The sequence below is a fragment of the Carcharhinus amblyrhynchos genome, chromosome 2 (assembly GCF_965287045.1).
Source record: "Carcharhinus amblyrhynchos chromosome 2, sCarAmb.v2.hapA, whole genome shotgun sequence".
In the NCBI taxonomy this organism is placed as follows: Eukaryota; Metazoa; Chordata; class Chondrichthyes; order Carcharhiniformes; family Carcharhinidae; genus Carcharhinus; species Carcharhinus amblyrhynchos.
The window spans coordinates 150,222,437-150,247,773 of NC_137325.1; the positions used below are offsets into that span (position 1 = coordinate 150,222,437).

The 25,337-nt window shown below is 46.5% G+C and overlaps 1 pseudogene across 1 annotated transcript; it reads left to right on the plus strand.

Moving 5' to 3' along the window:
* The first annotated feature begins 1,234 nt into the window (after positions 1-1,234).
* On the plus strand, positions 1,235-24,495 carry LOC145359636 (plectin pseudogene; annotated as a pseudogene). The gene is made up of 2 exons (XR_013889609.1): positions 1,235-1,291; positions 20,493-24,495. The product of XR_013889609.1 is annotated as a plectin pseudogene (transcript).
* Positions 24,496-25,337: the final 842 nt, after the last annotated feature.

The window sequence follows — 25,337 nt, forward strand, 5'->3', positions numbered from 1 at the left end:
ATCTCCTCTGTACCTACTCCCCAGCACCTTAAACCTGTGTCCTCTTGTGGCAACTATTTCAGCCCTGGGAAAAAGCCTCTGAGAATCCACCCTATCTATACCTCTCAACAGCTTATACACCTCTATCAGGTCACCTCTCATCCTCCGTCTCTCCAGGGAGAAAAGACTGAGCTCCCTCAACCTATCCTCATAAGGCATGCCTCCCAATCTAGGCAGCATCCTTGTAAATCTCCTCTGCACCCTCTCAATAGCTTCTACATCCTTCCTATAGTGAGGCGACCAGAACTGCGCACAGTACACCAAGTGGCGTCTAACTAGGGTCTTATAAAGCTGCAGCATTATCTCCCGACTCCTAAACTCAATCCCTCGATGTGGATTAGGGTTAGGGCTAGGTTAGGGTTAAGTGTGATTTAGGGTTAGAGCTAGGTGTGGGTTAGGGTTAGGTGTGGGTTTGGGCTAGGTTAGGTGCAGATTCGGGGTAAAGTTAGGTGTGGGTTAGTGATAGGGCTAGGTGTGGTTTAGGATTAGGGTTAGGATTAGGGTTGAGGTTAGGGTTAAGGTTAGGGTTAAGGTTAGAGTTAGGGTTAGAGTTAGGGTTCGGGTTAGGTTATGGTTCGTGTTATGGTTAGGGTTAGTGTTAGATTAGGGTTAGGGTTAGGGTTCAGGGTAGGGTTACGATTAGGGTTAGGGTTATGGTTCAGGTTCGGATTAGGTGTGGATGAGTGTTTGATTGGGGTTGGGGTTAGGTTTAGGGTTGGGGTTAGAGTGGGGTTAGGGGTTAAGGTTCAGGGTTAGGGTCAGGCTAGGGTTAGGGGTGAGGGTCAGGTTGGGGTTTGGAGTTCGGGTCAGGTCAGGGTTGGTGTTAGGGTGGGGTTCGGGGTTTAGTTTAGGGGTTAGGGTTTGGTTATTGTTGGGAATTAGGATCAGGTTAGGGTTGGGGATTAGGGTCAGTGTTTAGGGTTAGATGTGAATGGGTGTTTGGTGTTTGTAGTTTGCTAAAGACTCCTGTTGAGACTGATTATGAAGTGTTTTTCTTGGCACTGATGTGGCAGAGCCTCTGGGCTGTTTGTGTTTTGAGCTGCTCTGATTTCTCTCTGCATTCCTTGAGGCAGGTTTGCACTGGTTTGCATTGGCCTCGCCTCCGCACTGGAATCCAAAACCTGCTGAGGCAAACTTTGCTCAAATACCAGGGCGGTGACTGTCCCTGCATAAAGCTCTAGCTCCTGAACAGACAGGGGCAGAGGCGGATACAAGCCGGAGAGAACTGGTCTCAGATCGCAGTGGCAGACAGGTGAATGACTAACCTTTTCTCTGTTGTTGCTTTTTCCCTTTCCTCTTCAGGGACAGGTTTACACATTTAATCTGGCAAATGGGAAGCTGCAAATTCCATTCAGAAACAATTCTAAACTTTCAACTGTCACAGAGAAAGGAACTGGGCAGAAATTGGCGCCAAGGACACTGTCCATTCAAATAAATCCCTATTACTTGGTAGGGGTTACAGAAAAACGGTACAGGGAGTGAGGGAGAGAGTGGGATTCGACTGGTTGGGATATTAAAGGGTTTTAGTTGTAATTACTGAAGTTTCAGATAAGGTTAACAATGAGACAGGTAGTAAATCGGTATCCGTGCAATAAGAAAGACATCCTATCACACCTTTCTGTTACACCTTTGCAACTGTACAGGGCATTGGTGAGGCCGCAGCTGGAGTACTGTGTGCAGTTTTGGTCGCCGCACTTACGCAAGGATATTTTGGCCTTGGAGGGAGTGCAGAGGAGGTTTACTAGACTGATACCGGAGTTGAGGGGGTTGAGCTAAGAGGAGAGGCTGAATAAACTGGGCTTGTACTCGTTAGAGTTTAGAAGAATGAGGGGAGATCTCATTGAGACGTATAAGATGATGAATGGGATGGATAGGATAGAGGTGGAGAGACTCTTCCCGCTCAGAAAGGACAGTAGGACTAGGGGGCACAGCCTCAAGATAAAGGGGGGGCGTTTTAGAACGGAGTTGAGGAGGAACTTCTTCACTCAAAGGGTGGTGAATCTCTGGAATTCTCTGCCCGTTGAAGTGGTGGAGGCTGCCTCGCTAAATATTTTTAAGACGCGGGTTGATGGGTTTTTGATAAGCGAGGGGATTAAGGGTTATGGGGAGAGGGCGGGAAAGTGGAACTGAGCCACGACAGATCAGCCATGATCTTATTGAATGGCGGGGCAGGCTCGAAGGGCTAGATGGCCTACTCCTGCTCCTATTTCTTATGTTCTTTCACCATTGCCTAATGATCAAACACAATTTATGGCCAAGAAGGATTTTTGAAGTAAATAACAGCCAAGTTCTGCAAATTTCTGAAATAACAGAGGAATCGCTGAACATACTCATCAGGTCTGACAGTATCTGTGGAAAGGAAATCAGAGTTAACAATTCCATTCACATATGAATGTCCTTCAGACGGTGGCTCTGAGGGAAAGTCATACTTAAATACTTCCAATTTTTCACAGATTCTGTAAGAGCTGATGAGTATATCTAGTATTCAGTGTTTTATTTAGTGATTTATGAAGTATAATTACTGTTGGAATGTAAGACACACAATAGCCGGGTCCATCATAGTGACCACAAATCGTTTTTATAATTTGGTTACGAGACAAATATGGACCAGGGAGGGCACCCTCTGCATTGCCCCTCAGGTAATACTGCACATCAGTATCACACCCACAAGTATGAACCACTCCAGTATCTCCACACTGACACCTTCATGAAGTTCATTGCGTGGTCGCAAACCGGTTAAACATTCAGGGAGTGGAACAGTTCTATTGACGGAGACAATGCCTGATGTTTTGGGGACTGCAGGGTGACATGTGGGCAATCACTAGCCCCTGCCTATGTGGCATTCTGTCAATGGCAGCAAAGCCTGCAGCCCAGGCTTCCTGCTGGGCCTGGCCATGTCAAAATTCATGCACTGGCATCCCAGGCAAACAGAGCACCATCACCTCGTGGACACATCTGTGGATTGGGACTGGCAGTCTGGAAGGACCCAACTGTGGAAAAGTTGAGGGCCCCTGTAACCTTTACAGCCACTGAGGAGGGTGGGGGGGTCCCCTGTCCCCCAAGGTGTCAGGTCCATAACAATCTGACTCTGTCTCCTTACTGAGCTGGAGCCTGTGACAGGCACACAAGGTGTCCAACTGCTCATTGAAGAACATGCTGGGGTCTCTGTCCTGGCTGGTGCTCTAGTCTCCCCAAGGCCAGTGCACAGACGTCTCCCTCCTCCTTCTCCTCCGCAGCCACAAGAATGACCACCAGGTCTATTGGCTCCATGCTGAAACCCATCTTTGCCCAGTGTGGAGCTGTGGGGCAGAGGGGGGGGTGTAGAATCAGTCCACGAGCTTATCCATTCTGGGACCTGCACCCCATCCCAGCAATCCATGTCTCAAACGAGTGCGGACAACGGCAACCTGAGACCATCCCTGCTGCCATGCACCACCTGGATGAGTTGGTAACTATCACTGCACCTTCACAGAGAGCATATGGGTCCCCATTGGGAATTCCTGACATGGGGGGAACCAACTAGATGTCTGGTACCATGCTTTCCAGGAATGGCTTGCAGTTCAGACACATGCTGGAGACGTACCCTTGTGACTGGCACAAGATGGGTTCCCAGCAAGGGCAGTACTGCAGAGACCATCCAGTTAACACCTGCCAAACTCCATTGATTATTAGAGCAGGAGCTGACAGGTTACGGGTCCTGACAATATTCTGGCAACAGAACTGAAGACTTGTCCTCCAGAACTTGCCACTCCCTCAGTCAAGCTGTTCCAGGGCAGCAATGTGGAAAATTGCCCAGGTACATCCTGTACAGAAAAAACAGAACAAATCCAACTCAGCCAATTATTGCCCAATCAGTCTACTCTTGATCATCAGCGCAGTGATGGAAGGGGTCATCAGCAGTGCTATCAAGCAGCACCTGCTCAGCAATAACCTGCTCAGTGACGCCCAGTTTGCGATGCTACAGTGATTCAAGAAGGCAGTTCACCCCCACCTTCTGAACTAGGGATGGGCAATAAATGCTAAATTTAAGTTTATTTATTATTGTCGCAGGTAGGCTTACGTTAATTTGATTTGATTTATTATTGTCACATGTATTAGTATACAGTGAAAAATATTGTTCTTGTGCAATATACAAAGCATACCATTCATAGAGAAGGAAAGGAGTGCAGAATATAGTGTTACGGTTATAGCTAGGGTGTAGAGAAAGATCAACTTAATGCAAGGTCAGTCCATTCAAAAATCTGATGGCAGCTGGCAAGAAACTGTTTTTGAGTCAGTTGGTACGTGACCTCAGACTTTTGTATCTTTCTCCCAATGGAAGAAGGTGGAAGAGAGTATTTCCAGGGTGTGTGGGGTCCCTAGTTATGCTGGCTGCTTTGCTGAGGCAGCGGGAAGTGTAGTCAATGGATTTGAGGCTGGTTTGTGCGATGGATTGAGCTACATTCACAACCTTTTAGAACAACACAGAACAACACAGCACGGGAAACAGGCCCTTCGGCCCAACGAGCCCGCGCCGCCGTCCTACTATCTCAGTGACCTATTCATGATTTTAGTCTACGCCTAACGTGCGAGGATCAGGGAGGTCCAATTTAGGGACAATTTTAGTACCCAATCAATCAGCCTAAAAGCACATCTTTGGGGGATGTGGGAGGAAACCGGAGCACCCGGAGGAAACCCACGCAACCACGGGGAGAACGTGCAAACTCCCACAGACACAGGCCCAAATCCATGTGTCCGCACAGCAACAGAGATAGTCTCTGAGCTGTCATGTTGCCCTCGAGATGGTCCAGTTTAAGCACACTAACGACATGAAGCAATAGGCAACTCCCGAAGCAACATCCAAGAGCAGCCCACTACAACCTGCCGCCTGCATGCCCCTTGCTGGACTTAAATGCCTGTGGAGACAAAAAATTCATTATTAAACAGGCAAAGACTAACAATCCTGAGGCAAAACGTATTCCCAAGCCTACAATGTTCAGTAAGGCCTACTATATCCCCCTATATGTAGCCCGCTCATATGGCTGTCTAAGTGACTCTTAAACAACCCTAGCGTGCCTGCTTCCACCACCTTACTCGGCAGTGCATTCCACACCCCCACTACCCTTTGCGTGAAAAACTGCCCTCTAATATTTGTCTTATACCTAGCCCCCCTCACCCTAAGCCCGTGACCCCTCGTTCTATCCATTTCTTGTAGCGGAAAAAGCTTACCACCATTTACTCTATCTATCCCCTTCATAATCTTATAAACCTCTATTAGATCCCCCCTCAGCCGACGTCTCTCAAGGGAAAACAGCCCAAGTTCATCCAATCTTTCCTCGTAAGACAGCCCTTCCATACCAGGCAACATCCTGGTAAATCTCCTCTGCACTCTCTCCAGGATCTCTACATCCTTCCGGTAGTACGGCGACCAGAACTGGACGCAGTACTCCAAGTGAGGCCTAACCAACGTTCTATACAACTGCAACATCAGACTCCTACTCTTATATTCTATACCTCTTCCTATGAAGGCTAACATACCATACGCTTTCCTCATCACATTCTGCACCTGTACCGACACCTTCAGGGACTTATGCACTTGCACCCCCAGGTCTCTCTGCGTATCTATACTCCGGATAGTTCTACCTTTTATTGTATAACTCCCCTCCACATTATTCCGGCCAAAGTGCATCACCTCGCATTTCTCCGGATTAAATTCCATTTGCCATCTATCTGCCCAATCTACCAGCCTGTCTATGTCCTGTTGCATTGCCAGGCACTGCTCCTCAGTACCCGCCAATCCAACCATCTTGGTGTCATCAGCAAATTTGCTGATCACACCACCTACCCCCTCTTCCAAGTCATTAATATATACCACAAATAGAAGTTGTCGTTTCTTGCAGTCTTGGGCAGAGCAGGTGCTATACCAACCTGTGATTAACACTGCAATGAAGTTACTGAGAAAATAAATGTGAGGTGATGCATTTTAATAAACAACCAGGGCAGGACTTACTCAGTTAATGGTAGGGCGTTGAGGAGAGTTACAAAGAGATCTAGGGGTACATGTTCATAGCTCCTTGAAAGTGGAGTCACAGGTGGACAGAGTGGTGAAGAAGGTATTCAGCATGCTTGGTTTCATCGGTCAGAACATTGAATACAGGAGTTGGGACGTCTTGTTGAAGTTGTACAAAACATTGGTAAGGCCACATTTGGAATACTGTGTGTATTTCTGGTCACCCTATTATAGAAAGGATATTATTAAACTAGAAAGAGTGCAGAAAAGATTTACTAGGATGCTACCGGGACTTGATGGATTGAGTTATAAGGAGAGGCTGGATAGACTGGGACTTTTTTCTCTGGAGTTTAGGGGGCTGAGGGGTGATCTTATCGTAGTCTTTAAAATAATGAGAGGCATAGATCAACAAGATAGTCAATATCTTTTCCCAAAGGTAGGGGAGTCTAAAACTGGAGGGCTTGGTTTAAGGTGAGAGGGGTGGCATGGACAAGTTGGGCTGAAGGGACTGTTTCCATGCTGTAAATCTCTATGACTCTCTCTAGTCGCCACACTCCAGCACCTGTTCGGGTACACTGAGGGAGAATTTTGCATGGCCAATACACCATAACCAGCATATCTTTTGGACTGTGGGAGGAAACCGGAGCACCCAGAGGAAATCCAGGCAGACATGAGGAGAATGTGCAAACTCCACACAGACAGTGAGCCAAGCTGGGAATTAAACCCCGGTCCTTGGCGCTGTGAGGCAGTAGTGCTCACCACTGTGGCACCGTGCCACCCTATGCTGGTCTATCCAGCGTTGCCTTTATCTCATGAATGAATATTTTAAAAATTTGTTCGATGATCAAAGGCTGGTCATAGAAACACAGTTTAAACAGTGTTTTGAAACAGAAATGAGATCTCGGGGCGGAGGATGGGGAGCAGATTTAGAGGGAGAATTCGAGAGCCTGCTGGTCATTTAGCCTCAGGAATCCTTTGCCAATGTTTACTCCATGCCTTGTATTGAAGTTCAGATATCTTGAGGGATGGTGCAAGAGGGAGGGATTCACATTCCTGGGACATTGGAATCAGTTGTGGGGGAGGTGGGACCAGTATAAGCCAGACAGTCTGAAACCAGTGTCCTGGGGGGTAGTGTTTGCTAGTGCTGTCGGGGAGGGGGGTTAAACTAATGTGACAGGGAGATGGAAACCAATGCAGGAAGCTGGGACGTCTTGTTGAAATTGTACAAGACATTGGTAAGGCCACATGTGGAATACTGTGTGCAGCTCCGGTCACTCTATTATAGAAAGGATATTATTAAACTAGAAAGAGGGCAGAAAAAGTTTCAAGTCACAGAATCATAAAGGTTTACAGCATGGAAACAGGCCCTTCGGCCCAACTTGTCCATGCTGTTCAGTTTTTACTACAAAGCTCCTCCCAGCTGCCCATATCCTTCTATACCATTTTTTTTAAGGTTTTCAAAACATTTTTATGTCTAGTTTACTTTGTTGGAAACAAAGGTCTGTTTGTGAAAACCTGCATTTCAGACCATAGTGTTAGGAGAGACGACCGACCAGTGGTAAACCAGAGTGACCGGATCTCCAGCACTGAGTCCGTCCCTGTGCCTCAGTAGGGAAGGGAGGAGAGCAGGAGAGCAATAGTAATTGGGGACACGATGGTTAGAGGGACAGATAGGAGGTTGATTGACCATACTAAGAAATTGCCCCTTAGTGTCCAGGGATGCGTGGGTTAGAGGGATTAGTGGATATATGGGGGTAGGACCTGGGCGGGATTATGGTTGGTGCAGACTCGATGGGCCGAAGGGCCTCTTTCTGCATTGTAGGGTTCTATGATTCTATGATTCAAATGCCTGTAGATCCTGTCTCTCAAAATATCTTCCAACAATTTACCCATCACAGATGTGAGGCTCACTGGCCTGTAGTTCCCAGGCTTTTGTGGATGACGCGAAGATGGCTGGAGTTGCGGATAGCGATGAACATTGTCAGAGAATACAGCAGGATATAGATAGGCTAGAAAATTGGGCGGAGAAATGGCAGATGGAATTTAATCCAGATAAATGCGAGGTGAAGCATTTTGGTAGATCTAATGTAGGGGGTTATACAATAAATGGCAGAACCATCAAAAGTATAGACACACAGAGGGACCTGGGTGTGCAAGTCCTTGAAGGTGGCATCACAGGTGGAGAAGGTGGTGAAGAAGCCATATGGCATGCTTGCCTTTATAGGACAGGGTATAGAGTATAAAAACTGGAGTCTGATGTTACAGCTGTATAGAACGTTGGTTAGGCCACATTTGGAGTACTGTGTCCAGTTCTGGTCACCGCACTACCAGAAGGACGTGGAGGCTTTGGAGAGAGTACAGAGAAGATTTACCAGGATGTTGCCTGGTATGGAGGGTCTTAGCTATGAGGAGAGATTGGGTAAACTGGGGTTGTTCTCCCTGGAAAGACAGAGAATGAGGGGAGACCTAATAGAGGTGTATAAAATTATGAGGGGTATGGATAGGGTGAACAGTGGGAAGCTTTTTCCCAGGTCGGAGGTGACGATCACGAGGGGTCAGAGGTTCAAGGTGAGAGGGGCGAGGTTTAACTCAGATATCAGAGGGATGTATTTTACACAGAGGGTGGTGGGGGCCTGGAATGCACTGCCAAACAGAGTGGTGGAGGTGGACACGCTGGGATCGTTTAAGACTTATCTGGATAGTCACATGAGTGACTGGGATGGAGGGATACAGAAGAATGGTCTAGTTGGACCAATGAGCAGCGCAGGCTTGGAGGGCCGAAGGGCCTGTTTCCTGTGCTGTACTGTTCTTTGTTCTTTTCCCTGCAGCCCTTTTTAAACAAAGACACAACATTTTCCCCTCTCCAATCTTCAGGCACCTCACCCGTGACTATCAATGATTTAAATATCTCGGCTAGGGGACCCGCAGTTTCCTCCCTCGCCTCCCACAATGTCCTGGGATACACTTGACTCACCTGATGAAGGGGCTGCACTCTGAAAGCTTGTGCTACCAAATAAACCTGTTGGACTTTACCCTGGTGTTGTGAGACTGCTTTGTGTGCCGATCCCAGTCCAACACCAACAACTCCACATTTAGTCTGAGGGGTAAGCCTTTCAGGACTGAGATGGGGAAGAACTTCTTCACTCAGAGAGTTGTGAACCTGTGGAATTCTCTCCCACAGAAAGCTGCTGGGGTCAGTTTGTTAGATATGTTCAGGAGGGAGCTGGACGTGGCCGTTATGGCTAAAGGGATTCAAGGGGAATGGAGAGAAAACGGGAGTGGGATACTGAAACTACATGAGCAGCAACCATCATATTGAATGGCAGAGCAGGCTCGAAGGGCCGAATGGCCTACTCCTGCTCCAATTTTCTATGTTTCTATCTTCATGGAGGCAATGTAAATCGTAACCAGGCAAAGGTCACACCGAGAGCAGCTGTTTACTTTGACACTCCCACAATGTGAGATTAGGCAAATATTTCCTCCTGCTGATCCACAATTTGTTTTGCTGGGATGTTTTTCAGTTGTTGATGAATACAGGAATTATTTTCAGCACACATTACCACAGTGTTTAATGAGAGGGATTACAGTGTGGTGAAGGAGGGAGTTGAATTCACATGTTCTGGTTTACCATCACATGAACATAACATTATGTTGCCTCTATTTAAAACACCCTCAAGATGTGGAGATGTGGTGTTGGACTGGGGTAATATGTTCTTATGTTCTAAGCACAGTAAGAAGTCTCACAAAACCAGGTTAAAGTCCAACAGATTTGTTTGGAATCACGAGCTTTCGGAGTGCAGCCCCTTCATCAGGTGAGTGAAGAGTGTGGGCTTCTAGTTTATCTCCTGATCAGGCTGTCTTTCCCTGCACACTGGGGTTTTCCAGCTGAGCCCATTCTAATCTCACCCAAGGTCAATGGACCTGTGCATGATCTGCCCCCATGCCCGGCAGGTAGAGAAAACTCCCCCCATATCTGTTATCTTCCATTCACTCACAAAAGCAAAATACTGCAGACGCTGGAACTCTGAAATAGAAACATAAGCATGCTGGAAAAGCTCAGCGGGTCTGGCAACAGCTGTGGAGAGAGAAACAGAGTTAATGTTTCAGGTCAAGATGATCTTTCATCGGAACTGGGTTCATCAGTGCGTGGCATAAATGGACAGCAACACTCCTGTTTGGTAAGTGCTGGATGGTCAGTACAGACACCACGGGCTGAAGTGTTCAAAGATGTGCGGGTTAGGTGGATTGGCCATGTTAAGTTGCCCCTAGTGACAGGGGGAATTAGCAGGGTAAATATATGTGGTTAAGGGGCTAGGGCCTGTGTGGGATTGTGTCAGTGCAGACACAATGGGCTGAATGGCCTCCTTCTGCAATGTAGGCATAGAATGATTCTACAATTTCTGTGCTGTGAAAGTCTCGGGGTGAAATTTACCTGCCCACCACAGGCTATACAAAGGTGCGTTGAGTTTGGGTGGGATATTTCAGTCTTGGTGTGAGCGTGGCTGGAATTTCCGCCCTATGCCTCATATGTATTCCCACACACTGGGGGCAATCCAGAACTGGCAGAAAAACAGGAAAGTTTCTTACCCGTTTTGTTCAGCAAGTTCAAATCCCGAATTTTATGCACGAATGAAAAAATGGGCTAAACCATTCCTTGCCTGTCAGGGAAGGGAGTGAAACTTAACTCACCAGCTAGCTTGCTGCAGCAGCAGAGGGCGCTATGTGGTTGCACATGCGCAATGGCAAACAGCAGAAAACTGACAGGTCTGAGAGCTGCTGCAGACGGCCTTGAACCAACAACCACCCCTCCTCCCGCTTTCATGGGGGCCCACAGCTGATTGCAAGCCCCATAGTGCCCAGATCAATCGCGCTTCTTCCCTCCACCAATCTGATGCAGAGTGACAGCAGGCAATGCCAAGGCACCCGATAGGCAGTGCCAGGGTTCCAGGCTGGCACTGCCCAGGAGACACCCCCACCTTGCCCTCGACTTCCCCAGGGTAGCCTCAATGACTTCCAGTTCTAGGCTGAGGCTACAATGGCTGTTCCCTGTTTGTGGGGAGCTGGGGTTTTCCTCACTGATACAAACCTCTCCAGGTGAGGCTACAGAGATAAGTGAGTCGTGACAATTGCATCCTGGAATCATTAAATCAATGTTAATTCTATTTTCCATCTACTTACATGTGTTATTCAGCCTCTCACTGGAAATGGGCAATAACTTTATGACTGCAACTCTATAAGACCCTTGTCAGACCCCACTTGGAGTACTGTGTGCAGTTCTGGTCACCTCACTATAGGAAGAATGTGGAAGCTATTGAGAGGGTGCAGAGGAGATTTACAAGGATGTTGCCTGGATTGGGAGGCATGCCTTATGAGGATAGGTTGAGGGAGCTGGGACTCTTCTCCCTGGAGAGACGAAGGTTGAGAGGCGACCTGATAGAGGTTTATAAAATGTTGAGAGGAATAGATAGGGTGGATTCTCGGAGGCTATTTCCCGGGGCTGAAATGGTCACTACGAGAGGACACAGGTTTAAGGTGCTGGGAAGCAAGTACAGAGGAGATGTTAGGGGTACGTTTTTCACTCAGAGGGTGGTGGGTGAGTGGAATCGGCTGCCGTCGGTGGTGGTGGAGGCGAACTCGCTGGGGTCTTTTAAGAGACTTCTGGATGAGTACGTGGGATTTAATGGGATTGAGAGTTATAGATAGGCCTGGTAGGTATGGATATGATCGGCGCAACTTGTGGGCCGAAGGGCCTGTTTGTGCTGTAGTGTTCTATGTTCTAAATTGATTGCGGCGGATATTGAGTGCTGGGAAGATGGTGAGAGGCTAGGAATCGACCTTCTCCTTCACCATTAACAGATTGTTTCTCTGCTCTGTACCTCAATAATAAACCCCTTTCATCATCACCTTTTGATAAGCCTTAACAATGGAATGATTGTATACACATGATGATTGTTCTACAACATGGGTCAAAGACTTCGAAGTACTTGGCCAAACAAATAAACTGAGTGGGAGCTTCATGTGAAAATATGTTACTAATAAATGTGATTAGCATCAAATGGCTGATATCATCACTGCATCCAGATGGACTCATGCCCTGTTCTCACGCTGCTTTCCTCATGTTGATGTTTATTATTCTCCAGAAATTCTCCATTTTGTTTATCTTAGTCTCCTTATCTTTACACATTAGTAACAGAGTCTGATTGTTCTGTCACACCCATCCTTCAGTTGGAGCAGAGGACAGTCATTAGCATTTTTCACTGGAAAGACGGAGGCTGAGGGGGGACCTGATAGAGGGCTACAAAATGATGAGAGGCACAGACAGGGTGGATAGTCAGAGGCTTTTCCCCAGGGTGGAAGTGTCAATTACACAGGGGGACACAGGTTCAAGGTGAGAGGGGGAAAGTTTAAGGGAGATGTATGGGGGAGGTTTTTCACACAGAGAGTGGTGGGTGCCTGGAATGCTCTGCCAGAGGAGGTGGTGGAAACAGACACAATAGCAACATTTAAGAGGCATCTAGATGGGTACATGAATAGGGAGGGAATAGAGGGATACGGACTGAGTCAGGGCAGAAGGTTTTTGTTTAGTTTAGTTAGGGCGTCATGATCGGCACAGGCTGGGAGGGCCTGTTCTTGTGCTCTATTTTCTTGTTTCTTTGTAATATTCCACACAAATCTCATCCTGCATATTCTTCAAATCTCTAAATCTTTCCCTCTACACAGACAAATTTAACCCATCAAGGGGGAAAGCTACAGATCTTCTCCTGAGTGACACTGCACAGCCTGAGAAAGGTTCTGTGTTGCAGTGATCCTGGACATCCGGTCCCCACTGAGGCTGAAATGGAAGTCAAGGAAGTGACGAAGATGATTGATGAGGGTAGGGCAGTGCATGTTGTCTACATGGACTTCAGTAAGGCCTTTGACCAGGTCCCTCATGGCAGACTGGTGCAGAAGGTGAAGTCACACGGGATCAGAGGTGAGCTGTCTATCTGGACAGACTGTCTATCTGGCAAGCATAACAGAGACCAGCCAAGAAAGCACACGGCCCTGTTTACCACATTCACCGCCCTGTCCCAGTACTGATCTGAAGATCTCGAGTCTTTTAATGAATGAGTTGATGGCTGGATGAGTGAGTTGGCAGATTGGATGGAGCTGTTGGGTCAGGTTGTGGGGTAGGCAGTCTAGTCAGGATGAATAGTTGGCACAGTGGCACAGCGGTTAGCACTGCTGCCTCACAGCACCAGGGACCTGGGTTCAATTCCTGGCTTGGGTCGCTGTCTATCTGGAGTCTGCACATTCTCCCCGTGTCTGTGTGGGTTTCCTCCGGATGCTCCAGTTTCCTTCCACAGTCTGAAAGATGTGCTGGTTAGGTGCATTGGCCATGTTAAATTCACCATCAGTGTTCCCAAACAGGCACCGGAATGCGGCGACTAGAGACATTTCACAGTAACTTCATTGCAGGGTTAATGTAAGCCTACTTGTGACTAATAAATAAACTATTTTGTTTTTAGTTGGCTTGGATAGAGGAATAATTGGGACAGATAAGGGGGGGATTAATTGGGTTGGCAGGGCAATTGGGTTGGGGGATATGGTTGAGTCAGTGAGGGTGTGATCCAGTCAGACAGGTGACTGGATGGGTCAGTTGTGGATTCTCAGTTCAGTTAGGAGTTTCAACTGGTGAACCAGTGCAATATTTCCAGGTAAGTACCCAGGTAAAGCTGGGTTCAAACATTGGTACAGGGTAAAGGATGGTACAATGGTTAGCACCGCTGCCTCACAGCTCAAGGGACTCGGTTTAATTCTAGCTTTGGGTCACTGTCTGTGTGGAATTTGCACGTTCTCCCCGTGTCTGCTTGGGTTTCCTCCGGGTACTCCGGTTTCCTCTCACAGTCCGAAAGATGTGCGGGTTAGGTGGAGCCGTGGTAAATGTGTGAGTTACAGGGATAGGGTAGGGTAGAGCGCCTGTGTTAAATATTCTGTCAGAGAGATGGTGCAGACTTGATGGGTTGAATGGTCTCTTCTGCACTGTAGGGGATTCTATGAGTCCAGCAGAAGTTGAGCAATTCCAATGCATGTCCGCAAGGTCTCATTTTCCAAAATATCATTGTTCTGAGCATTGGAAGATTTGGGCAAAAGAGATAAATCGGGACTCACGTGGCAGCCAGAACACTGAGAGGTACTCAGAAGGAAAATCCACCCGTATGGAGCTACTCAGCAATAGCACTGATCTCAAAAAGGAAGACATCAAACAGAGCAGCACATTGCATTGAAAGAAATCTCACTCATCTATTTATGGGACAACGAGAGCGGTCCAATTTAGTATTAGAATCATGGAACTTTCCATTTTCCTATATAACATACTTTTAAATTCACCACAGGATGTGTCTGTCACTGGCTAGACCAGTATTTATTGCCCATCCCTAATTGCCCCTTCAGAAGGTGCTGCTGAGCTGCCTTCACTGCCCATCCCTAATTGCCCCTTCAGAAGGTGCTGGGGAGCTGCCTTCACTGCCCATCCCTAATTGCCCCTTCAGAAGGTGCTGGGGAGCTGCCTTCACTGCCCATCCCTAATTGCCCCTTCAGAAGGTGCTGCTGAGCTGCCTTCTTGAGCTGCTGCAGTCCCTGAGGTGTAGGTACACCCACAGTGCTGTTAGGGAGGCAGTTCCAGGATTCTGACCCAGCGACAGTGAAGGAACGGCCGATATATTTCCAAATCAGGATAGTGAGTGACTCGGAGGGGAATCTCCAGGTGGGGGGTGTTCCCAGGTATCTGCTGCTCCTGTCCTTCTAGATGGAAGTGGTGGTGGGTTTGGAAGGTGCTGCCTAAGGAGCCTTGGTGAGTTGCTGCAGTGCATCTTGTAGATGGTACACACGGCTGTCACTGTGTGTTGATGGTGGAGGGATTGATGCCACACTGGGTCGAATGCTGCCTTGACGTCGAGGGCTGTCACTCTCACCTCTGGAATTCAGCTGTTTCGTCTATGTTTGAACCAAAGCTGTAATGAAGTCAGGAGCTGAGTGACCCTGGTGAAACCCAAATCGGTCATCACTGAGCAGGTTATCACCCAGCAGGTGCTGCTTGATAGCACTGTCGATGACCCCTTCCATCACTTTACTGACCTCACACACACCATTCATCAATAAGAGCCTCTTCTAGAACACTTTTGCTTAGCAATAGAATGAGGAACCATCCATTTAGTTTTGTTGCAGCTGCTGATTATTGTGTGTGGTTCAACGAAGTAACCATCGGGGATTACATGGCATGTCAGTTGCCCTAGGTCATTATATTAGATGGATAATGTCTCTATAGATTACATAATAGGGTGCAAAAGTGGAACCAGACAGGATAATCTAAAGTAGTAGTTGTTTTTCTTGACTAATAATCAATAGAGCAGTTCAAACATTGTCGTGCAATTTTGAATTCAGTGTAAAAATAAGTTGAAATAAAATCTTAGAATCATAGAAAAACTACAGCACGAACAGGCCCTTCGGCCCACAAGTTGCGCCGATCATATCTCTACCTACTAGGCTTACCCATACTCCTCAATTCTATTAAGTCCCATGTACTCATCCAGAAGTCTCTTAAAAGACCCTAACAAATTTGCCTCCACCACCACCGACAGCAACCGATTCCACTCACCCACCACCCTCTGAGTGAAAAACTTACCCCTGACATCTCCTCTGTACCTACTCCCCAGCACCTTAAACCTGTGTCCTCTCGTAGTGACCATTTCAGCCCTGGGAAAAAGCCTCCGAGAGTCCACCTGATCAATACCTCTCAACATCTTATACACCTCTATCAGGTCACCTCTCATCCTTCGTCTCTCCAAGGAGAAAAGACCAAGCTCCCTCAACCAATCCAGGTAACATCTTTGTAAATCTCCTCTGCACCCTTTCTATGGCTTCCACATTCTTCCTATAGTGAGGTGACCAGAACTGTGCACAGTACTCCAAGTGGGGTCTGACCACGATCATATATAGCTGCAGCATTATCTCCCAACTCCTAAACTCAATCCCTCGATTAATGAAGGCCAGTACACTATACACCTTCTTAACCACATCCTCTACCTGCGAAGCTGCTTTGAGAGTCCTAGATCCTTCTGATCTTCCACACAGCTAAGAGTCTTACCCTTTACATTATATTCCTTCATCCCATTGGACCTGCCAAAATGAACCACTTCACATTTATCTGGGTTGAACTCCATCTGCCACTTCTCTGCCCAGTCTTACATCATATCGGTGTCTTGCTGCAACTTCTGACATCCCTCCACACTATCCACAACACCACCAACCTTCGTGTCATCAGCAAACTTACCAACCCATCCCTCCACTTCCTCATCCAGGTCATTTATAAAAATCACAAACAGTAAGGGTCCTAGAACAGATCCCTGGGGCACTCCACTGGTGACCGACCTCCATGCAGAAAAAGACCCATCCACAACCACTCTGTGCCTTCTGCAGGCAAGCCAGTTCTGGATCCACAGGGCCAAAGCCCCTTGGATCCCATGCCCTCTCACCTTCTCAAGAAGTCTTGCATGGGAGACCTTATCGAACACCTTGCTGAAGTCCATATAAACGACATCCACAGCTCTTCCTTCGTCAATGTAAACTGTTTAGTCACATTTTCACAAACCTCAACCAGGCTTGTAAGACACGATCTGCCTCTAATAAAGCCGTGCTGACTATTTTTGATCATACTATATCTTCTGTTATTAAAAGTGAGGATAAAACTGTTACTTTGTGAAAACCCCTGTTCATTAATGGAACAGGAAACTTGTTGGCCTTACCTGGTCGGGTCTATATGAAACATTAACCAACACCAACATAATTGGCCGAACTACGTCTGAAGTGGGTGAGCAAGCCACAACAAACACAGGCAATGCTGGAAAATCTCAGTGGGTCTGACAGCATCTGTGAAGAGAGAATAGAGCCAACGGTTGGAGGTGTTGTGGATAGTGTGGAGGGATGTCAGAAGTTGCAGCGAGACATTGATAGGATGCAAGACTGGGCAGAGAAGAGGCAGATGGAGCTCAACCCAGATAAGTGTGTGGTGGTTCATTTTGGCAGGTCAAATAGGATGGCAGAATATAATATTAATGGTTGGACTCTTGGCAGTGTGGAAGATCAGAAGGATCTTGGGGTCCGAGTTCATAGGACGCTCAAAACAGCTTCGCAGGTAGAGGATGTGGTTAAGAAGGCGTATGGTGTACTGGCCTTCATCAATCGAGGAATTGAGTTTAGGAGTCGGGAGATAATGCTGCAGCTGTATAGGACCCTGGTCAGACCCCACTTGGAGTACTGTGCTCAGTTCTGGTCGCCTCACTACAGGAAGGATGTGGAAGCTATTGAGAGGGTGCAGAGGAGATTTACAACGATGTTACCTGGATTGGGTGGGATACCTTATGAGGATAGGTTGAGGGAGCTCGGTCTTTTCTCCCTGGAGAGACGAAGGATGAGAGGTGACCTGATAGAGGTTTATAAGATGTGGAGAGGTATAGATTGAATGGATTCTCAGAGGCTATTTCCCAGGGCTGAAATGGCTGTCACAAGAGGAAACAAGTTTAAGGTGCTGGGGAGTAGGTACAGAGGAGATGTCAGGGGTAAGTTTTTCCCTCAGAGAGTGGTGGGTGAGTGGAATGGGCTGCCGGCAACGGTGGTGGAGGTGGATTCGATAGGGTCTTTTAAGAGACTTTTAGATAAGTACATGGAACCTATTAAGATAGAGGGTTATAGGTAAGCCTAGCAATCCCTAAGGTAGGGACATGTTCGGCACAACTTTGTGGGCCGAAGGGCCTGTATTGTGCTGTAGTTTTTCTATATTTCTATGTTTTGTGTCTGGATGACCTTCCAGTGAACAAGCCCTCAGTTTGCATCACACTGTGAGCAGTTGTTGAAGAAACCAGCTCACCACCAACTTCTCAGGGCAACTGGGGATGGATAATCATGCCATTCTCACCAGTGAGGGTCATAAGGGAAGTGCTAGTGCCTGTTGTGATGAGGTACTAATCTTCAACATCAACACCAGGGCCCTGATCCAGTGATTGGCAGAGAATTGGCCTTCATAGCGAGGGGGATTGAATATAAAAGTAGGGAGGTCTTGCTGCAGCTGTATAGGGCATTGATGAGGCTGCAGCTGGAGTACTGTGTGCAGTTTTGGGCGCCGTACTTACGCAAGGATATTTTGGCCTTGGAGGGAGTGCAGAGGAGGTTTACTAGGCTGATGCCGGAGTTGAGGGGGTTGAGCTATGAGGAGAGGCTGAATAAACTAGGCTTGTACTCGTTGGAGTTTAGAAGAATGAGGGGAGATCTCATTGAGACGTATAAGATGATGAATGGGATGGATAGGATAGAGGTGGAGAGACTCTTCCCGCTCAAAAAAGACAGTAGGACTAGGGGGCACAGCCTCAAGATAAAGGGGGGGCGGTTTAGAACGGAGTTGAGGAGGAACTTCTTCACTCAAAGGGTGGAGAATCTCTGGAATTCTCTGCCCGTTGAAGTGGTGGAGGCTGCCTCGCTAAATATTTTCAAGAAGCGGGTTGATGGGTTTTTGATAAGAGAGGGGATTAAGGGTTATGGGGAGAGGGCGGGAAAGTGGAACTGAGCCACAACAGATCAGCCATGATCTTATTGAATGGCGGGGCAGGCTCGAAGGGCCAGATGGCCTACTCCTGCTCCTATTTCTTATGTTCTTATGAACTCCTTTATTGGACATGACTCCATTACAAAGGCCCCAACATGTTGGGGAGCGAATGAGCAGGTATTTCTGGCTGGAAGTGATCTGTGCACAATTTTGATTGAGAATAGAAAGTAATACATGTAAATTACCCACACTTTAAATATTGAACCCATGTAAATGTTAGAATGAACCAATGATCTGTTGTAGTGTCAGCTGACCCAGTAAGCTACGTAACCAATGATAAAATGATGTGGTGATCAGCTGACTCAGTGTAAATAAGCAGCTGCTGGGGTTTGTGGGAGCTTGGAATGGCCCAGGGTGAGGCCTCAGTGCTGGAGTAATAAAGTTTCTTTATTAAACCTATTTTTTGATTTATAAGGTGGAGTAAGTTTTATTTTATCACCTACATCTGGAGAGTTCTTTCTGGCGAATCAACAATAAATACCAGGGTCTTTTATTTGTGAGCGCAGCTCCCTGAGGAAACTCAAATTCGGGTCTGAGGGAATATTTTTCCTCTCAAAGGGTCTTTTGTCCATTGAGTTCCCTTCCCCGGGGAGCTGTGGAGGCTGGCTCATTGAACGTATTTCAGACAGAGTTGCACAGATTTTTGATTGGGGGAGTTGAGGGTTATGGGAGGAACAGGCAGGAGAATGGAGATAAGACCACAATCACATCAGCCATCAATGGGCCAAATGGCCTACCCTTAATTCTCATTAACTTATGTTGCTGTTACTGTGCTCCATCTCAGCCAGGAATCGACCTCCTCTTTAAAGGAATCAATTCTTCCCATTTCCAATTCTGAACCTAACCCTTTGCCAGCTTGTGTGATTCCCAACCAGATTCAGCCCTGAGTCCAAGCCCTATCTCCAGTCCAGCTACTGGAGCTCTGATTGCTGAAAGGTGCTGAACCACAAAGTGAACTTGATGTTCAGCACTGATATCCAGAACTCTGAGGCCATGCCAGCCCCACTGTAGTGAGGCTTGATCCACAATGGGCAAAGGGAATATAGCCAGTCATTGCCCAGGTTAACATCTGGGCCATGACTTTACCTGGCTGGAGTTTAAAACAGCCCATCATATTTCAGTTATTCTCCTATTCAAGAAGGGCTAGATGGCCTACTCCTGCTCCTATTTCCTATGTTTCTTATGTAAGAATAATACAATGATTAATACAATGATTAATTGGACGATGAAGAGAGACTGAATAGACTGGGTTTGTACTCGTTGGAATTTGGGAGGACGAGGGGGGATCTTAGAGACGTATAAGATGATGAATGGGATGGATAGGGTAGAGGTAGAGAGATTCTTCCCGCTCAGAAAGTACAATAGGACTAGAGGGCACAGCCTCAGGATAAAGGGGGGGCGGTTTAGATCGGAGTTGAGGAGGAACTTCTTCACTCAAAGGGTGGTGAATCTCTGGAATTCTCTGCCCGTTGAAGTGGTGGAGGCTACCTCACTAAATTTATTTAAGACACGGGTAGATATGTTTTTGGTAGGCAAGGGGATTAAGGGTTATGGGGAGAAAGCGGGAAAGTGGAATTGATCCACTCCAGATCAGCCGTGATCTTATTGAATGGCGGGGCAGACTCGAAGGGCTAGATGGCCTACTCCTGCTCCTATTTCTTATGTTTTCTTATTATTGAGAGTTTCTTTAATCTACAATCGAACTGTATAGAATACATGGTATTCCACTGCTCCAGAATAGTTTATTGGCTGTATATTGTTAGGGTTCAGGAGCTGTAACTATAGTCCAGCTGTGACCAATAATGATGTTTTGTCTTTGAATGATAGTCACTGATATTTGTGTGGAATCAGCATCACAGACACCAACACTCGGAGACAATGGACAAACCAGGGCAGAGAGAAGCTGGTATGAATACGGTCACAGAGCTTTCTTCCCCTGGAAGTCAATGTAAAGCCAAGGGCCTCAGCAAGCAATCTCTGGAAAGGTCACCCATCTGTGATGACACTGTGTCAAAGGCCTCCCAGAAACAGAACAGTGTTATGTTCCAAAAGGGCGAAAGTAGCATCGCTGGCCTCTTGATTCATTCAACCAATGAAAAGATGAGTATCTACCAAGCCATGAAGAAGAATCTACTGAGTCCAGGAACAGCTCTGTTGCTGCTGGAGGCACAGGCAGCTACTGGCTTTATCATTGACCCTGTAACACAACAAAAGCTGTCTGTGACAGAGGCTCTCCAGGGAGGAATCATTGGAAGGGATGTGTATGATAAACTGCTTTCTGCAGCAAAAGCAGTATCAGGTTATAAAGATCCTTACACAGGGAACATCATCTCCCTCTTCCAAGCAATGAAGAAAGACCTGGTTGTACATTCTCACGCAATCCGTTTACTGGAAGCTCAGGTGGCGACCGGTGGCATCATTGACCCACTCACAGGTCACCGTATTCCTGTGGATGTTGCCTTTCAGAAGGGAATATTTGATGACGAGTTGAACAAGATGCTCTCTGACCCAAGTGATGACACCAGAGGGTTCTTAGACCCCAATACACAAGAGAACCTCAGTTACCTGGAATTGAAGCAGAGATGTGTGACTGACCCTTCTTCAGGTCTCTGCCTGTTAATTGTGACAGATCGGGTACTCGAGGGAATCCAGATTCAAGTGGATGAAAAATCCAAGGAGATCTTCAGAAAAACTTTGGTATCAGTAAAATGCGGCAGATTCAGAGACAGGAAAGTGACATTATGGGAAATTCTCAATTCTGAATACTTCACCAAAGATCAAATGGAGGAATTTATCAAAAATTTCAAATCAGGAAATGTCCCAGTTGAAACAATTGTCACCAGTGTTACCAAAATCATTCAACAGGAAGAAAAGAAGACGCTAGTGACATTTCGTGGCCTGAGGCGCAGGGTGTCTTCTAAGCAATTGTTGGACTGCCAGATCATTAACCAGAAAACATTTGATGATCTAGAACAAGGACTAACCACTACGAAACAGATTTCACAGCTGGCATCTGTAGAGAGATATCTAACTGGCACATGTAGCATCGCTGGAGTCTTTGTGGAGTCAACCAATGAGAAGATGAGTATCTATGAGGCAAAGAAGAAGAATCTGCTGATGCCAGGAACAGCCTTGATCCTGTTGGAAGCTCAGGCAGCAACTGGATTCCTCATTGATCCTGTGAAGAATACAAAGTTCACTGTCGATGAGGCAGTTAAGGAAAATCTCGTTAGTCCAGATCTTCGTCAGAAACTGCTGTCTGCAGAAAGAGCAGTCACTGGTTACAGAGACCCTTATACAGGCGATGTGATCTCTCTGTTCCAGGCTCTGAAGAAAGATCTGATTGTTAAAGACCATGGGATCCGTCTCCTTGAGGCACAGATTGCCACAGGAGGTATCATTGACCCAGTGCACAGTCACCGACTGCCCGTCAATGTGGCCTACAAGCGAGGCATGTTTGATGAAGAGATGAACAAGATCCTTGCTGACTCCAGTGATGATACCAAAGGTTTTTTTGACCCTAGCACTAAAGAGAATTTGACGTACTTGCAGCTGATGGAGAGATGCAAGATTGAGCAGGAAACTGGGCTTTGCCTGTTGTGTCTGAGGGACCTGCGTTATGTAGATAATCAAACAATGGTCGCGTTCCAAGGGGCTAAATTCTCCATTGCAAAGGGAAGATTCCAAGGAAGAACTATATCACTCTGGGAATTTCTCAACTCGGATTACATCACAGATACAAAAAGAAGAGAGATCATTCAAGGATTTATCTCAAAAAGAATAACAATCGAACAGATCATTAGCATCTTCATCAGCATTACGGAAGAAACAGAATGCAGAACTCAGACAGACATCAGTGTCGATGGTATTCGAAAGAAGGTTCCTCTTCTGGAGCTGCTGAATTCTGGAGTGACTGATGTCCAAATGTTTGAAGAAGTTCGGACAGGCAAGAAATCAGTTTCAGAATTTCTTCAGGAGGCCTCAGTAAGGAAATACCTACAGGGTGACAGCAGCATTGCTGGAGTCATTCTAAAGCATTCCGATGAGAAGATGAGTATCTATGAGGCAAAGAAGAGGAATCTGCTGATGTCAGGAACAGCCTTGATCCTGTTGGAAGCTCAGGCAGCAACTGGATTCCTCATTGATCCTGTGAAGAATACAAAGTTCACTGTCGATGAGGCAGTTAAGGAAAATCTCGTTAGTCCAGATCTCCGTCAGAAACTGCTGTCCGCAGAAAGAGCAGTCACTGGTTACAGAGACCCTTATACAGGCGATGTGATCTCTCTGTTCCAGGCTCTGAAGAAAGATCTGATTGTTAAAGACCACGGGATCCGTCTCCTTGAGGCACAGATTGCCACAGGAGGTATCATTGACCCAGTGCACAGTCACCGACTGCCCGTCAATGTGGCCTACAAGCGAGGCATGTTTGATGAAGAGATGAACAAGATCCTTTCAGATGCCGGTGACGACACAAAAGGTTTCTTTGACCCCAACACCAAAGAGAACTTGACCTACCTGCAGCTGATGGAGAGATGCATTAAAGAGCCAGAGACTGGTCTCTGTTTGTTGCCTATCACCAACAAAAGAGAGAAGAAGAATCTGACAGCCAGCATCAAAGAAGTTGAACAATTTTTCAGGAGGGAAGTCATATTTGTCACATCTGGTCAATTCAAAGGAAAGTCTGTCTCAGTCTGGGAATTGCTTCATTCGGAACATTTCACTGAAGAGAAGAGGAAGGAGTTGATTGAGAAATACAGCAGGAAAGAGATTAATATGAAGACCATCATCAAAATGATCACCACAATCATTGAGCAAACTCAAACTGAGACAGTCACTCAAACACCTCTTGTCAAATGTGAGACTTTTACTGCTGAAGAGGTTGAAGCTGCATTGAGAAATGAAATGGTGTGTTTCTCTGCCTGGTGTTTCATCTATTCCAAACTCTTCACTGAAGACAGGAGGAAGGAACTGATTGAACAATACCGAAGAAAGGAGATTGATATGCAGACAATCATCACAATCATCCGCACAATCCTCGAGGAAACTCAAACACACAAAGAAATGTCACTCACTTTTTCTGGTTTTAGATCTGAAATCTCTGCAGAAGAACTGGTCGAGTCTAAGATCATAGACCAAAAAACATTGCAGGATCTGAAGGAAGGTAAGAAGACAGTGCAACAGGTCAGTGAATTGGAATCAGTCAAGAGATATATCCAGGGATCCGACAGCATCGCTGGAGTCTTTGTGGAGTCAACCAATGAGAAGATGAGTATCTATGAGGCAAAGAAGAGGAATCTGCTGATGTCAGGAACAGCCTTGATCCTGTTGGAAGCTCAGGCAGCAACTGGATTCCTCATTGATCCTGTGAAGAATGCAAAGTTCACTGTCGATGAGGCAGTTAAGGAAAATCTTGTTAGTCCAGGTCTCCGTCAGAAACTTCGATCTGCAGAAAGAGCAGTCACTGGTTACAGAGACCCTTATACAGGTGATGTGATCTCTCTGTTCCAGGCTCTGAAGAAAGATCTGATTGTTAAAGACCACGGGATCCGCCTCCTTGAGGCACAGATTGCCACAGGAGGTATCATTGACCCAGTGCACAGTCACCGACTGCCCGTCGACGTGGCCTCCAAGCGAGGCATGTTTGATGAAGAGATGAACAAGATCCTTTCAGATGCCGGTGACGACACAAAAGGTTTCTTTGACCCCAACACCAAAGAGAACTTGACCTACCTGCAGCTGATGAAGAGATGCATTAAAGAGCCAGAGACTGGTCTCTGTTTGTTGTTGCTTAAGAAATGAATGAATTAAATAAAGATTGAATTTCAATAAACTGTTATTTTTCCATTGATTTCACTGTTCTCACAGCTCCTGAGTATCTTGTACGACCACAGCTGCAATTCTTTATCCTCAAAGAAAAGTTTTGGCATCTCAGATTCTGCCTCCGAGAGAACACCGCAGCAGAGAAAATCTCAAACCGTGTCGCTCTGTTAGAATTAATGTTATAGCCACTGTTCTCATTGTTCAAAGAAATGAAAGGAGCTCGTTATAGAGTCATAGAGGTTTACAGCATGGAAACAGGCCCTTCGGCCCAACTTGTCCATGCTGCCCTTTTTTTTAAATACAGAAGCTAATCCCAATTGCCCGCATTTGGCCCGTATCCCTCTATACCCATCGTACCCATGTAACTGTCTAAATGCTTTTTAAAAGATAAAATTGTACCCGCCTCTATTACTACCTCTGGCAGCTTGTTCCAGACACTCACCACCCTCTGTGTGAAAAAATTGCCCCTCTGGACACTTTTGTATCTCTCCCCTCAAACCTATACCCTCTAGTTTTAGACTCCCCTACCTTTGGGAAAAGATATTGACTATCTCGCTGATCTGTGCCCCTCATTATTTTATAGACCTCTATAAGATCACCCCTCAGCCTCCTACACTCCAGAGAAAAAAGTCCCAGTCTATCCAGCCTCTCCTTATAACTCAATCCATCAAGTCCCGGTAACATCCTAGTAAATCTTTTCTGCACTCTTTCTAGTTTAATAATACCCTTTCTGTAATAGGGTGACCAGAATTGTACACAGTATTCCAAGTGTGGCCTTACCAATGTCTTGTACAACTTCAACAAGACGTCCCAACTCCTGTATTCAATGTTCTGACCGATGAAACCAAGCAT